The following is a 12,751-nucleotide window of genomic DNA, read 5'->3' on the forward strand; positions in this document are numbered from 1 at the left end:
TGATCTGGCATGTCTTGCAGAGGTTACCGTGGCAGGGTTGTGTGGCGTCGTGGACGCTGTTCTCTTGAAAGCTGGGTAATTTGCTGCGAACGATGGTCTGTTTGAGGTTGGGTGGCTGTTTAAAGGCGAGTAGTGGAGGTGTGGGGATGGCCATAGCGAGGTGTTTGTCCTCATTGATGACATGTTGAAGGCTGCGGAGAACATGGCGTAGTTTCTCCGCTCCGGGGAAGTACTGGACGACAAAGGGTACTCTGTTGGTTGCGTCCCGTGTTAGTCTCCTGAGGAGGTCTATGCGATTTTTTGCTGTGGCCCGTCGGAACTGTCGATCGATGAGTCGAGCGTCATATCCCGTTCTTACTAGGGCGTCTTTCAGCGTCTGTAGGTGTCCATCGCGTTCCTCCTCGTCTGAGCAGACCCTGTGTATTCGCAGGGCCTGTCCATAGGGGATGGCCTCTTTGACGTGGTTAGGGTGGAAGCTGGAAAAGTGGAGCATCGTGAGGTTGTCCGTGGGCTTGCGGTAGAGTGAGGTGCTGAGGTGCCCGTCTTTGATGGAGATTCGTGTGTCCAAGAAAGAAACTGATTCTGAGGAGTAGTCCATGGTGAGCTTGATGGTGGGATGGAACTTGTTGATGTTATCGTGTAGTCTCTTTAGTGATTCCTTGCCGTGGGTCCATAGAAAGAAAATGTCGTCGATGTATCTGGTGTATAGTGTTGGTTGGAGGTCTTGTGCAGTGAAGAAGTCCTGCTCGAACTTGTGCATGAAAATGTTGGCGTATTGGGGTGCGAATTTGGTCCCCATGGCTGTTCCGTGTGTTTGGGTAAAGAACTGGTTATCGAAGGTGAAGACATTGTGATCCAGGATGAAGCGGATGAGTTGTAGGATGGCTTCCGGAGATTGGCTGTTGTTGGTGTTGAGTATTGATGCTGTCGCAGCGATGCCGTCATCGTGGGGGATACTGGTGTATAGTGCCGAGACGTCCATCGTGGTGAGAAGTGTTCCTGGTTCAACTGGTCCGTGGGTACTGAGTTTTTGTAGGAAGTCTGTAGTGTCACGACAGAAGCTGGGGGTTCCCTGTACGATGGGTTTCAGGATGCCCTCGATGTATCCAGAGAGGTTCTCACACAGGGTTCCGTTGCCTGATACGATGGGACGTCCGGGTGTGTTGGCTTTGTGTATCTTTGGGAGGCAGTAGAAGTCTCCCACGCGGGGATTACGTGGGATGAGAATGCGTAGGATGCTTTGAAGGTCTGGATCGAAGGTCTTGATCAGTTTGTTGAGCTGGTGGGTGTGTTCTTTGGTCGGATCTGCGGGTAACCGTCTGTAGTGTTCCTGGTTGTCCAGTTGTCGGTATGCTTCTTTGCAATAGTCTGTTCTGTTCTGTATGACTATGGCTCCTCCTTTGTCCGCTGGTTTGATGACGATGTTGCGGTTGGTCTTGAGAGCGTTGATGGCGTTGCGTTGTGCTCGGGTGACATTCTGGACTGTCTTCTGAGTGCGGCTGATGAATCTGGCATTGACGCATTTCCTGACAGCTTGAGCATACATGTCCAGCTGAGGGCAGCGACCCTCCGGAGGAGTCCAGTTTGACTCTTTCCTCTTCGGTTGCTGTACCGCGGATCCCTCTGTCTGCTGTTCCGGATCGTCGATTGTCTCATTGGGTTCGCTGCTGAAATCTTGGGGTTTGTGGTAGAATTCCCGGAGCCTCATTCTCCTGATGAATTCCTCTGTGTCCGCCGCGAGACTAGTGGGGTCCATTTTGGTAGTGGGGCAGAAATTGAGCCCTCGGCTGAGAACTTCGATTTCGTCTGGTTGAAGGGTGTGGTCGGATAAATTGACAATAGACTTCCCTGTGGTTGCAACCGTGGTACCAGGGGAAGCTTGGTCGTTGCTGGTGGTGATGCCGAGTTTCTCAAGCTTCCTGCTCTTGGTTTTCATGTAGGCAGCGTAGTTCCGTTGCCTCGTCTGTTTGGCGGTATAACGTAGCTGGTCTGCTGTGTCCTGAGTACAGGTTGAGAGTATGGACTCTATCTTGGTTTCGAGGTTGTGGCGTCTGCTGTAGAGTTGGTGTATGAGATGGTTGCGGAGTGTGCGAGAGGTACGGCGGCAGAGTCTCTCAGCGTAATCCGAGTTGTATGTGGACTTGAGTGGGTTCGTGATCTGGAGTCCTTTCGGGATCTTGTCTGCTTTCTTGCAGCTCTGTAAAAACTTGATGTCTGTGTCTAAATGCGCGATCTTCTTGGATATCCTTTCCACTGTGAGCCGGCAGTTTGTGGTGTCGATGGTAGTCATGATGTGGAGATGCCGGTGATGGACTGGGGTTGACAATTGTAAACAATTTTACAACACCAAGTTATAGTCCAGCAATTTTATTTTAAATTCACAAGCTTTCGGAGATTTTCTCCTTCCTCAGGCAAATGTTTCAAGATCTCCTTGAAGCCTACGCATTTATACATATTGAACAATAATAAATGGTGTTTACAGACTGCCTCTGCAACTGCCCGTTGCCAAGGCAATCACCGTGTTCAGACAGAGAGGTGTTACCTGCAGAACCTCCGAATACACATTCAATAAAAAAACAAACAGGGAAAAAAAAACAGAGAAAAAAAAAACACAGAGAGAGGCAGAAACATCCGGAAGGCAGAGAGAGCCAGCAAATGACCCATTATATTAAAAACAGATAACATTTGTTCGCTGGTGGGGTAACGTGTAGCGTGACATGAACCCAAGATCCCGGTTGAGGCCGTCCTCATGGGTGCGGAACTTGGCTATCAATTTCTGCTCGACGATTTTGCGTTGTCGTGTGTCTCGAAGGCCGCCTTGGAGTACGCTTACCCGAAGGTCGGTGGATGAATGTCCATGACTGCTGAAGTGTTCCCCGACTGGGAGGGAACCCTCCTGTTTGGCGATTGTTGCGCGGTGTCCGTTCATCCGTTGTCGCAGCGTCTGCATGGTCTCGCCAATGTACCATGCTCTGGGGCATCCTTTCCTGCAACGTATGAGGTAGACAACGTTGGCTGAGTCACAGGAGTATGAACCATGCACCTGGTGGGTGGTGTCATCTCGTGTGATGGTGGTATCTGTGTCGATGATCTGGCATGTCTTGCAGAGGTTACCGTGGCAGGGTTGTGTGGCGTCGTGGACGCTGTTCTCTTGAAAGCTGGGTAATTTGCTGCGAACGATGGTCTGTTTGAGGTTGGGTGGCTGTTTAAAGGCGAGTAGTGGAGGTGTGGGGATGGCCATAGCGAGGTGTTTGTCCTCATTGATGACATGTTGAAGGCTGCGGAGAACATGGCGTAGTTTCTCCGCTCCGGGGAAGTACTGGACGACAAAGGGTACTCTGTTGGTTGCGTCCCGTGTTAGTCTCCTGAGGAGGTCTATGCGATTTTTTGCTGTGGCCCGTCGGAACTGTCGATCGATGAGTCGAGCGTCATATCCCGTTCTTACTAGGGCGTCTTTCAGCGTCTGTAGGTGTCCATCGCGTTCCTCCTCGTCTGAGCAGACCCTGTGTATTCGCAGGGCCTGTCCATAGGGGATGGCCTCTTTGACGTGGTTAGGGTGGAAGCTGGAAAAGTGGAGCATCGTGAGGTTGTCCGTGGGCTTGCGGTAGAGTGAGGTGCTGAGGTGCCCGTCTTTGATGGAGATTCGTGTGTCCAAGAAAGAAACTGATTCTGAGGAGTAGTCCATGGTGAGCTTGATGGTGGGATGGAACTTGTTGATGTTATCGTGTAGTCTCTTTAGTGATTCCTTGCCGTGGGTCCATAGAAAGAAAATGTCGTCGATGTATCTGGTGTATAGTGTTGGTTGGAGGTCTTGTGCAGTGAAGAAGTCCTGCTCGAACTTGTGCATGAAAATGTTGGCGTATTGGGGTGCGAATTTGGTCCCCATGGCTGTTCCGTGTGTTTGGGTAAAGAACTGGTTATCGAAGGTGAAGACATTGTGATCCAGGATGAAGCGGATGAGTTGTAGGATGGCTTCCGGAGATTGGCTGTTGTTGGTGTTGAGTATTGATGCTGTCGCAGCGATGCCGTCATCGTGGGGGATACTGGTGTATAGTGCCGAGACGTCCATCGTGGTGAGAAGTGTTCCTGGTTCAACTGGTCCGTGGGTACTGAGTTTTTGTAGGAAGTCTGTAGTGTCACGACAGAAGCTGGGGGTTCCCTGTACGATGGGTTTCAGGATGCCCTCGATGTATCCAGAGAGGTTCTCACACAGGGTTCCGTTGCCTGATACGATGGGACGTCCGGGTGTGTTGGCTTTGTGTATCTTTGGGAGGCAGTAGAAGTCTCCCACGCGGGGATTACGTGGGATGAGAATGCGTAGGAAATGCGTCAATGCCAGATTCATCAGCCGCACTCAGAAGACAGTCCAGAATGTCACCCGAGCACAACGCAACGCCATCAACGCTCTCAAGACCAACCGCAACATCGTCATCAAACCAGCGGACAAAGGAGGAGCCATAGTCATACAGAACAGAACAGACTATTGCAAAGAAGCATACCGACAACTGGACAACCAGGAACACTACAGACGGTTACCCGCAGATCCGACCAAAGAACACACCCACCAGCTCAACAAACTGATCAAGACCTTCGATCCAGACCTTCAAAGCATCCTACGCATTCTCATCCCACGTAATCCCCGCGTGGGAGACTTCTACTGCCTCCCAAAGATACACAAAGCCAACACACCCGGACGTCCCATCGTATCAGGCAACGGAACCCTGTGTGAGAACCTCTCTGGATACATCGAGGGCATCCTGAAACCCATCGTACAGGGAACCCCCAGCTTCTGTCGTGACACTACAGACTTCCTACAAAAACTCAGTACCCACGGACCAGTTGAACCAGGAACACTTCTCACCACGATGGACGTCTCGGCACTATACACCAGTATCCCCCACGATGACGGCATCGCTGCGACAGCATCAATACTCAACACCAACAACAGCCAATCTCCGGAAGCCATCCTACAACTCATCCGCTTCATCCTGGATCACAATGTCTTCACCTTCGATAACCAGTTCTTTACCCAAACACACGGAACAGCCATGGGGACCAAATTCGCACCCCAATACGCCAACATTTTCATGCACAAGTTCGAGCAGGACTTCTTCACTGCACAAGACCTCCAACCAACACTATACACCAGATACATCGACGACATTTTCTTTCTATGGACCCACGGCAAGGAATCACTAAAGAGACTACACGATAACATCAACAAGTTCCATCCCACCATCAAGCTCACCATGGACTACTCCTCAGAATCAGTTTCTTTCTTGGACACACGAATCTCCATCAAAGACGGGCACCTCAGCACCTCACTCTACCGCAAGCCCACGGACAACCTCACGATGCTCCACTTTTCCAGCTTCCACCCTAACCACGTCAAAGAGGCCATCCCCTATGGACAGGCCCTGCGAATACACAGGGTCTGCTCAGACGAGGAGGAACGCGATGGACACCTACAGACGCTGAAAGACGCCCTAGTAAGAACGGGATATGACGCTCGACTCATCGATCGACAGTTCCGACGGGCCACAGCAAAAAATCGCATAGACCTCCTCAGGAGACTAACACGGGACGCAACCAACAGAGTACCCTTTGTCGTCCAGTACTTCCCCGGAGCGGAGAAACTACGCCATGTTCTCCGCAGCCTTCAACATGTCATCAATGAGGACAAACACCTCGCTATGGCCATCCCCACACCTCCACTACTCGCCTTTAAACAGCCACCCAACCTCAAACAGACCATCGTTCGCAGCAAATTACCCAGCTTTCAAGAGAACAGCGTCCACGACGCCACACAACCCTGCCACGGTAACCTCTGCAAGACATGCCAGATCATCGACACAGATACCACCATCACACGAGATGACACCACCCACCAGGTGCATGGTTCATACTCCTGTGACTCAGCCAACGTTGTCTACCTCATACGTTGCAGGAAAGGATGCCCCAGAGCATGGTACATTGGCGAGACCATGCAGACGCTGCGACAACGGATGAACGGACACCGCGCAACAATCGCCAAACAGGAGGGTTCCCTCCCAGTCGGGGAACACTTCAGCAGTCATGGACATTCATCCACCGACCTTCGGGTAAGCGTACTCCAAGGCGGCCTTCGAGACACACGACAACGCAAAATCGTCGAGCAGAAATTGATAGCCAAGTTCCGCACCCATGAGGACGGCCTCAACCGGGATCTTGGGTTCATGTCACGCTACACGTTACCCCACCAGCGAACAAATGTTATCTGTTTTTAATATAATGGGTCATTTGCTGGCTCTCTCTGCCTTCCGGATGTTTCTGCCTCTCTCTGTGTTTTTTTTTTCTCTGTTTTTTTTTCCCTGTTTGTTTTTTTATTGAATGTGTATTCGGAGGTTCTGCAGGTAACACCTCTCTGTCTGAACACGGTGATTGCCTTGGCAACGGGCAGTTGCAGAGGCAGTCTGTAAACACCATTTATTATTGTTCAATATGTATAAATGCGTAGGCTTCAAGGAGATCTTGAAACATTTGCCTGAGGAAGGAGAAAATCTCCGAAAGCTTGTGAATTTAAAATAAAATTGCTGGACTATAACTTGGTGTTGTAAAATTGTTTACAATTGTCAACCCCAGTCCATCACCGGCATCTCCACATCATTTATTCTCCTGTCATGTCTGAACTAGACGTCATGCTGTGGATCTACCTTCTCTTAATATTGGTCCAAATCAATTAATATGCACACATCAATGTAACTCTCATAATTTTAAAAAAAAAATTGCTCAGTTTAAAGTAACTTCCAGCTGTTAGCACCTTGGGATGTTTCACTACGTTAAAGGTGCTATACAAATGCGAGTTGTTGTTGTTGTTTTGTTGTTGTATGCCGGTTATGTTTGGGAATTCAGTCTGTGTTCAGCATGAAGTTTGATTTCACCTTCCTAGTTATAAGTTGCACACTGGAGCCAGCACGTACCGTACAGGGGCCATATCATTTCCTCGACCTGAATGCAATTAATTACATTTCAATCTGAAAAAATAATTAATATTTAAAACATTAATTATTGCAGCCGGGCTCTGTTTAGTCAAGGTGGCAGAAACTATTGTTGTTTCCAAAGGTATGAAGGATATTTTTTTCCCAGTAATTGCTCTCAGAGAGAGAGAGAGAGAGAGGAAAAAAAAAGACAATTGCCATCTGGATTATCCCACTTTAATCCCCGCTTTCATACGGGGATTGTTTTTTCATTGTCATGAGATGATGGTCAATGGCTTGACCAAGAAGGCTGGTTTCAACACAAAAGGTTTGGAGCAATCGAGCCAATGATTCCACTGAAGTATCAAACTGGCAATTGCTCATAATCCAGCCAAGGGCCCATCGGAAGATTTGTAAGAATATTGGGAACAGGAAAAAATTGACATCATTTTCTTAACGCTATTAACCATCATGCTCTGCAGGCTGTGCTGCTTATTTTGCTGAATTGTAAAATGCTGACCTTTGACCCGTGACTGAGCCTTGTCACCCTCATTGTGAGGCAAAGACAGCTATGTGATAGAAAGCGGAACAGTGATCCAAAGATAGTGATAAGAAGGGGGACAAGGGCCCGTCAGCTAGATGAGTAAAGTTAGACAAGCTGGCCACCTTAAGTTCTGTGAAAAACAACCTTGTATAAGGGTCTCGTGAATAGCAACTCTGTCCATGGTGTGAGTATCCGGCCGGGGACCATAAAAACCCACCGTCTCCTGAGCTCATTGCAGAGGATCCAGAGAAGATCCCCCAGCTGTCAGAAGACTCGAAACAACCACACCACCAACTTAATTACGAACTCTGCCCAGAGATCTAACGGGGTAATATTGTTTTAATCTCTATTACTACTGTCTTCTAATATTGGGTAATTTTACATGTTTGATTTGACTGTTAATAAATTATATATTGATTACCATTTGGCGTCATGTCTGAATCTGTTACAGTGCCCCTCCCCTTCACTTGTGGACTTCAGATGCTGACCCATCTGAGCGTCCATTCACGGCCTGCTTGGCAGTGTCATGTTGACCGAGCTGGAATCAGTGCCAATCCCCGTTCTTATCTTGCTCTCCAGCAAGAGACTTCAAGGGGAACCTGTTAGGAGGCAAAGTTATCTCCCCTTTGATGCAAGCAAAACTAGAACCAAAGAAGTTTACAGCACAGGAGGAGGCCATTCAGCCCATCATCTCTGTGTCGGCTGTTTGCTGCAACAATCCAAAACTAACCCGACTGCCCTGCTATCCCTGCACCTTCCTCTGCTTCAATATTCTCACCTTAAAAGATGGAATGGTATTTGCCTCAGTTACTTCCAATCACAAAGTACTCAATGCTGCAACAACCCTCGGCATGAAGAAATTTTTGGAGGCGGAGGGGAGGGAGGCAACAGGAATTTGGAGCTGAATCCAGTTCCTCCAGGATTCCACCCCGTTAAGCATGGCCAGCTAAATTCTGGTGTGGAAGGGGGAGAGTAAACCTTCCACCTCCCATCCCATGTCAAGACGGTTGGGGTAGTTCTCAGAACTCTAGTTCCCAGTCTAACTCCGGGGATTCCATCCAGTGTGCCCTCGGCAGACCCCAGGGGTACTCTAACCAGGTGATAGCTGGCGTCAGGACCCCGGAAACGGTCCCAAAACTTCAGCAGGCAACGGTAATCAATCCCAATAGCTCCCTGAGGAGTGATAGATTTAAATGCCTACCTTTTTTGTCCTCCGCCCCCTTTAAGCCATCAGAATGGCACAGTGCCACATCGCTGGCAGAATGGGAGGGATGCCATTGAGGTATCACCGCAGTTCAAAGTAATTAATTGTATACAGTGTTCTTTTGGACACTTCTGAGTGTTACATTCTTAGTTTCTTTCAGTGGAACATTGTAGCAATTTATTGTTGGTGTGCAGGATATGTATTTATATAACTTCATATAGCTGTAATCTGTGCCATTTTACGACTCGAAGGCCCCAATCTTTTTCTTAATTCTTTCTCGGGATATGGGCGCCGCTGGCAAGGACAGCACGTATAATTGCCTTTGTGGCCTCACTGCTCCATGGCCTAGAATGTGGATCATGCAGTGCCTGTTTTATGAGGCGTAAAACAGGCGCTAAAGGATCCATCACTGGGTACGTGCGCCCATTCTGCGCTGGGTATACGCCGCACGCCATATTGGTTAGGCTGCCCTGTGGTCATCCAGAGCTCCCACCTAAAAAAGGCATTAGGCCCATTGCCTATTTCAGGCTCATTCACGATATTGGTCGGCGCCTGACCTCAGCATGCGCCATGCGTCCTGGGGTCATTTTTCTCAGGCATGGAGCAACCAGACCAGCAGTCTGCAAAGAGACCGCTGGAAGCTGCCACCAATAAGCTATGATGTGGAGATGCCAGTGATGGACTGGGGTGGACAAATGTAAGGAATCTTACAACTCACCTGACGAAGGAGAAAGCCTCCGAAAGCTTGTGATTTTCAAATAAAACTGTTGGACTATAACCTGGTGTTGTAAGACTCCTTACACCAATAAGCTAAGTAGAAAAAGTTAAAACTGCTGGCTGCTGACGGCCACCATTCGGCCCCCTTCCGATCCCCTCCACCCTCCCCCCTCCCGGACTTATGGTTACTCCAATGCCGGCTTCCCCGCTGGCTGATATTCATCCTCATCCAGACCTCCCTCTTGGGGCAGGACAGGCGTCTCCAGCATGCTGGTCACATTCTGATGATACAAGAGGACCAATTTTGCATGGTCCCCTTGCTCATCAGTTTTGGCACAGCAGTTTGGGCACGAACCAAATTCTAAGCCCCCTATCTCTGTAACCTCCTCCGGTACGACAACCTCCTCCACAAAATCTTTGTTCCTCTGCCTCTGGCCTCTTACGTGTCCCTCCTTCTTTCCTTTGCCTCACCATTGGCGGCCGTGTCTTAAGCTGCCTGGACCCCTATGCTCTGGAGTTCCCTCATTACGCCTCTCTGCCTCTCCACCTCTGTCTCCTTCTTTAAGACCCTTCTTAAAGCCTATCTCTTTGACCAAGCTTTTGGTCACTCCCCCTAATAGCTCCTCTTTGGCTCTGTGTCCATTTCATTCCCCCACGCACCTCTGTGAAGTGCCTTGGGATGTTTTTCTATGTTAGAACTGTTCTATAATTGAGAGCTATTGTTTTGGGGAAAAAAATACTTTTCTCTAATATTCTTCGCTTCATAGAATCATAAAATGGTTACAGCACAGAAGGAGGCCATTCTGCCCATTGAGCCCCTGCCTGCTCTTTATAAGAGCAATCCAGTTAGTCCCATTCCCCTGCTCTTTCCCCATAGCCCTGCAAATTATTTCCCTTCAAGTATTTATCCAATTCCTTTTTGAAAGCCAGGATTGAATCTGCTTCCACCGCCCTTTCAGGCAGTGCATTCCAGATCATAGCTACTCGCTGTGTAAAAAAGTTTTTCCTCATGTCGCATAAGAACATAAGAACATAAGAAATAGGAGCAGGGGTAGGCCACACGGCCCCTCAAGCCTGCTCCGCCATTCAATCAGATCATAGCTGATCTTGGACCTTAACTCCACTTTCCTGCCCGATCCCCATATCCTTTGATTCCCCTAAAGGGGAACTATCTATCTTGAATATACTCAACGACTCAGCATCCACAGCTCTTTGGGGTAGAGAATTCCAAAGATTCACAACCCTCTGCATGAAGAAGTTCCTCCTCATCTTAATCTTAAATGGCCGACCAGTTATCTTGCGACAATGCCCCCTAGTTCTAGACTCTCCTGCCATTGGAAACAGCCTCTCAGCATCTACCCTGTCAAGCCCCCTCATAATCTTATATGTTTCAATGAGTTCGCCTCTCATTCTTCTAAAGTTCAGAGTGTACAGGCCCATTCCACTCAACCTCTGCTCATAGGACAACCCTCTCATCCCAGGAATTAATCTACTGAACCTTCGTTGCACCGCCTCTAAGGTAAGTATATCCTTCCTTAGATAAGGAGATCAAAACTGTATGCAGTACTCCAGGTGAGTTCTCACCAAAGCCCTGTACAACTGTAGTAAGACTTCCTTACTCTTGTACTCCAACCCTCTTGCAATAAAGGCCAACGTGCCATTTGCCTTCCTAAATGCTTTCTGTACCTGCATGCTAACTTTTTGTGTTTCTTGTACGAGGACACCCAACTCTCTCTGAACACCAACATTTAATAGTTTCTCACCATTTAAAAAATATTCTGTTTTTCTATTCTTCCTACAAAAGTGAATAACCTTCCATTTCCCCACATCATACTCCATCTGCCAACTTCTTGTCCACTCACTTAACCTGCCTATATCCCTTCACCTTTGGTTCTTCTGCCAATCACCTCTTCTGAAGGTGTTGACTCTTGCTGCGGTATGAATCTATGGACAACAGCATCCCTCTGTTACACCACACAAATGGCAACACTTCACGTAGTGACAGCAAGCTATTTTACCATGAAGTGCATCGCAGCTCAGCCTGAGGCCCGATCCTGTCGTCAACCAATACGTAGACATGCGCCTTCTAGCAGGAGTTATTGGGCAGCGATCAAGAATGATCCAATCTAACACTGCACGGTTGACGCTTAATGCCTTATGAAATGGCCGAGCAAGCCGCTTACTTTAAAAACAATCACTATCAGGGAAACTAGGCATAGGCAATAAATGTGGCCTTGCCAGCATTACCCATAAGGGAGAACCTTCACCACACGGACTGCAGCGGTTCAAGAAGGCGGCTCACCACCACCTTTTCAAGGGCAATTAGGGATGGGCAATAAATGCCGGCCTCGCCAGCGACGCCCACATCCCATGAACGAATAAAAAAAAATCCTGAGACCAACTTTTTTTTTTAAAAAACAGGAATACATCTTGATTTTGTTCCCCCTTCCTTAGTTAGCCAAGAGGTCCTGAAGACAATAGTAGCTGCCTAATTGCAGCCTGATAGAGATCAACTAATTACGGATGGATCGAGGGATTGAACACAGAACCCACCTGGATCTGTATGGCTCAGTAATACAACAGTTAACCATTTTAATAGTAAATACAGTTGATTAATTTCTACATTACAACATTACAACAGTGACTACACTTCAAAAGTACTTCATTGGCTGTAAAGCGCTTTGGGACGACCTGAGGTTGCGAAGGGAGCTCAAAAAATACAAAGTTCTTTCTTTTATTACTCTCATTTTTCACTCCACCCAATTTGGAAAAGGACGGTAACATAATTTGACTGCAATGCTTCAGACAGTGCGTTCTAAATTGTAACTGCCGGGCTGGTGAGGTTGGTGCTTTCTGCCCAAGAAGAAGAAGAGAAAGAAAATCACTTTGAAAGAAAATCGGCCATAAAATAAATCAGTCTCTTGGTGCATCAATTTAGTGTGGATCGCATTGGCCATTTAGAGGGAGCTGTGGTGACAAGTGGTGTGACAAGGCAATGATAACAGGTTGAACCCGTGCATGGAAGTTCTTGTGTAAAAGTAATGACAACAGGCAAAAATTGACAATAAAAAAGTGACACCGGATAACAAACGAGTCAGGAGTTTATTGAAAAGAATTGGGGCTTTTAGATAAAAGTAACAGTTAAGTGGGAAGAGACAAATGGAGGACATTTGGCAAAGTTGTCTGTGAGTTATAGCAACGCTCCTTGTGAAAGTGTATGCTGCATCTCACTGCTACCAATACAATTTCCTTCATAACTCAGTCATGTTTCATTTTTTTATTGAAAAAAATGATTATTTTTTAAAAGGGTTTGCACTTTGAGTTACACAG

This window comes from Heptranchias perlo, chromosome 14, assembly GCF_035084215.1.
Source record: "Heptranchias perlo isolate sHepPer1 chromosome 14, sHepPer1.hap1, whole genome shotgun sequence".
Classification (NCBI taxonomy): Eukaryota; Metazoa; Chordata; class Chondrichthyes; order Hexanchiformes; family Hexanchidae; genus Heptranchias; species Heptranchias perlo.